This window comes from Vicugna pacos, chromosome 30 (assembly GCF_048564905.1).
Source record: "Vicugna pacos chromosome 30, VicPac4, whole genome shotgun sequence".
Taxonomy (NCBI): domain Eukaryota; kingdom Metazoa; phylum Chordata; class Mammalia; order Artiodactyla; family Camelidae; genus Vicugna; species Vicugna pacos.
Window position 1 is genome coordinate 17394446 of NC_133016.1, and position 4003 is coordinate 17398448.

A 4003-nucleotide genomic window follows, 5' to 3' on the forward strand; every position below is an offset into this window, starting at 1 on the left:
TTTTTAATAAAAAGAAAAAATATCCCTGAATTAAATGATATATTTGCAAAACCTTAATGTTTGCTGTATTTTTCATATGTTGCAAATATAATGAATAAAACGTAACTCAAAAAAAAAGTAACTCAACACGTGAACAAGTAGTAACTGAAATCATGTAAGAACTCTATAAAATGCTATGTAAACTTTCCCAGAGTTTTACACTTGAGAAACCTTAAAAACAAACAAGCAAACCCTTATTCTCAGTTTTAAGCACCCAAGATGAGCTTGAGAATAACAAAAGTACAAATCACAAAGCACCCTGGACTGTCAGACTCTGGACATAAAACATATGCTCTCCGAGCGCAGTGATAAACTGCCAACTTTTAAGAGTGACTGGACTCTGCAATGGCACACCTAAGAAGCCTTATGAAACCTTCCTCCCTGATACCTGAGGGCTGTTTCAACTCACATGCCTAGAATCATTTTTATAATATTGTATTTTCAACTACAGCCAAGGAGTCTACCAGCTGAGTGGCAGGCGCCACATTAATGAGCAATGCTAACTGATTAACTGCCTTCATTTTTACTGTGGGCTGCTCAGGTTATTTGGAGTTGCTGGGCTCTCTGTCACAGACTAAAACAAATAAAATAAAAATAAAAAGTCAACTAATAAGGAACAAGATAATGATAAAATCAAAAGAAAATACATAAAAAGAGATCATGTCCAATCAGCTATTTGTTCCAAGTGGTTTTTTTTCCTCTCACTTTCTTGACCTCTTGAGATGAGCCTCTCAGTCCCCCACTTTGCCCCCCACTTCCTCTTCAATCTGCCTTCAACAAATGTTTGCCGCATGCTCGCTGCGCATCTGCACTCCAAAGGCGGGGAGTTAAACTTGGAAACAACAGGAGGAGTATTGATTTCGCACAGAGTTACTCCCCCACAGAACAAGGCCAGCCTTACCCAGGGGCAGGCTGGGTGGCCTCCTGCTCCTGCTGGTGTCGCGTCATGTACAAGTCCCCTGGAAACGAGCCCCTGCCCAGAGGCCTCGTGTTCTCTGGCTCTGCCAGGTGCCTGCAATCCTCACATTAGTCACTAATTTTCATTAAGGCGTTGAAAGTCTCCCTCTTACCATGCAAAGGTTACTTGGGAGGGGAAACAAATTAAATCATTAGCAGAGATGAGTTCAACACATTAGCTTCGCCCTGCAGGTATTGAACAAAGGATACACAAGATTGATGGCATGGCCTGGAGAAAAATTCCCGAGATCAATGGAGATACCTCCTTTCAGAGTATGAACTTTTTAATGTCGAAAAGATTCGGACCCTCTCATGACAGTGGTTTGACTTCTAGAACAATGCTAGTCATCAATTACTGGGCACTCAGCACTCGAAGAAGCACTTTACATACATTTTCTCTATTAAACAACCTTGTGATGAAGGTATTTGAATCCCTACCTTACAGACTAAGAAGCTGAGTGTTCAAGGAGTTTAGGCAATTTCCCCAAGGTCACACAGGTCATGACGCATTCATAGCTCTTAGATCACAGAGCTCGGACTCTAAAGCTAGTATGTTTTACTGCTCCCATTGATTCAGAGGAAAAAATACACAATGTCAAACCTGTTCTTCGTGCAGAAGTGTTCTCAATGGCTCTGAGTTGTAACGATGACAGCATACTCACACCTCTGGAGAACAGCTGTGTTGGGATGAGTAAGTCTTCGTTCATTCATACCATAACCATCGTTGCTGAGTCTATGGACTGAAGGCCCTCGTACCTCTCAAAGACATCTGGGAATTTAGAACCCACCACATTTGGGGGCTCTCACTCTAGACGACGAGTCATTAACTGGCGGACTGCCTCCTCTACCTTGCCGGTACCAGGAGGTTAGAGTAGCCCGTAGATCTTCAGCAATGAGGTGAGGAGAAGCAATGAAGGGAATCCAAGAGAGTTAAAACAACTCCAGAGTCCCTCTGTTTCTCCCCCCGCAAGACTCTCTGACAGGTTCAATGAGGGAACAAAACAACAAAGACTGCTGGAAACTGATTGTCTTAACCGGAAGCTGAGCAGTGTCAGCAGCAGTCAGTTTGGATGGTTTAGATGGAGGAAAGCAGCTGGAAGACTCGAACATGGGATGTGGTGAAGGAGGATGGAATGGAGCAGGAGGAAGAAGGCCACTCACTCAGTTACTAGAAACTGCGTACAAAGCCTACTCTTGGTCTCATATTCAAGGTCTACTAAAGGTCTTATTGCTGCATTGAAGAGAGACAGTCACAAGGAGACTTCTAGAAAGGTAGGTTAACAGAGGAGCATCTAAGCTGGTTCCAGCCGATGAACTCGCAGGTGTAGGCAGTGTGTTACATGAGGGGCAAGTTTTTCTTTAACAGCACGAGGGTCTCTAGCCCAATGAGTGGAGTTTGATAGTAGTACTTGCTACAAGTATAAAAAGATTTTTTAATTTAAAATTAAAAAACAATTAAAAATAAAATAAACAGGTTCTATCTCAGCGTAAGCTCAAACACCTCCCATTAAAAGAAAGGGAGAAGAAGAAAGAAGGAACCATACCTACTTGACACTATGATGTCATTAAGTTACTACACTATTTCTTTCCTTCTGTTAACAACCAGTTTCTAAAAGGTGTTTTAAGCTTGCTGCCTTCATTTCACTGTCCTCACCCACTCTTCCATCAGTAAACTGTCTTCCACCATCGCCCCTCCAGTCATACAGCTCACCTAGGAGCACCAGCAACCTCCTCGTTGACACATCTTAAACTTACTGAGAAGTTAACTGCGTGGCTTACCTGATCGACTTGTCTGCAATCTTCTTTTCAGGTTCATCCTCCTGTTTTCATTGGTTAAATGCTTATACTTCTTACATGACACACTCCCTTTATAGGGCTTCACCTTCCTAATGGCATTGTGCTGATGAGTGCAAACTTTCATCATTAGTTTAGACCTTTATGATGAGCTCCAGACTTCTTTGTCCACCTTCATGTGTCCATGTGTCATGGGCATCTCAAGTGAAATGTATTAGTCAGGATTAAGTGCAGCTATAAGTGACTGAATGTAACAATCAGAGACTTAAATGGAATGAAGGTTTATTTTTCTCTCACCTTGGCAGTCAAGGATAGAAAGGCAGCTCTATAATCATCAGAATCTCCAGATACTTTATCTCACTTAGTCAAAATTCTACAGAGAAACAGAGTAAGATACAGGGGGAAATACATACACACACACACACACACACACACACACACACACACACATACACACATTCATTCATATTCATTGTCTCTCTCTATATATCTATATACATATAAACACACACACACACATATATATAGCCATAGATAAATAGATAGAGGTATAAATATATTGAGAAATAGAGACAGAGACAGAGACGCATATTCTATATCCTATAGATTCTGAGCCATCAAAAGGTCATTCCACAACCCTAGCAAACGAGCTGCTTCAAGATGGCAGGGAATATGGTAAGACCAGTGAATTCCATGGGCAAGGTCCATCACTACCCTTTTGCTATGAAGTGAGCAACCTGAACAGAAGCAATGCTGTGTGGAATACCATGAAGGCAGATAGGCCATTCTGTAAACCCACGGATGTGACTTTGAGAGAAGCGCTGTCTGCAGGGAAGACAAATCCATATCCAGAGTAACTGTCTATTCCAGGTCTAACATAAATAACCTGTCCCCAGGTAGCTGGACGATCACCCCGGGGAAGGGTGCCACATGGGAACTCACTGTTGGTCTCTGCTGCTGACAGACGGCACACTCAGCAGTGGCTACAGCCAGGTCCATCTTGGTAAGTGTAAGTCCATCCTTCTAAGCCCGTGTACAGCCTCCACCTCTACCAGGACGGCCAGTTTGTTCATGAGCCCATTGAGTGATGACAGATGTGCCTGGAGAAAGAGGCTAACTGATCCATATAATAACAAATTGGCCGCCAAGCCTGAAAAAACTATAATCATCATGGTCTCAAGATACTTCATCTCCTCTCTCAACCGTCCTCAAT

The 4003-nt window shown here is 42.6% G+C and overlaps 1 non-coding gene across 1 annotated transcript; it reads left to right on the plus strand.

Moving 5' to 3' along the window:
• The first annotated feature begins 2273 nt into the window (after positions 1-2273).
• On the plus strand, positions 2274-2416 carry LOC116286094 (small nucleolar RNA SNORA62/SNORA6 family). Its single transcript, XR_004195854.2, has one exon. It is a non-coding gene; the product is annotated as a small nucleolar RNA SNORA62/SNORA6 family (small nucleolar RNA).
• The last annotated feature ends 1587 nt before the right edge of the window (positions 2417-4003 follow it).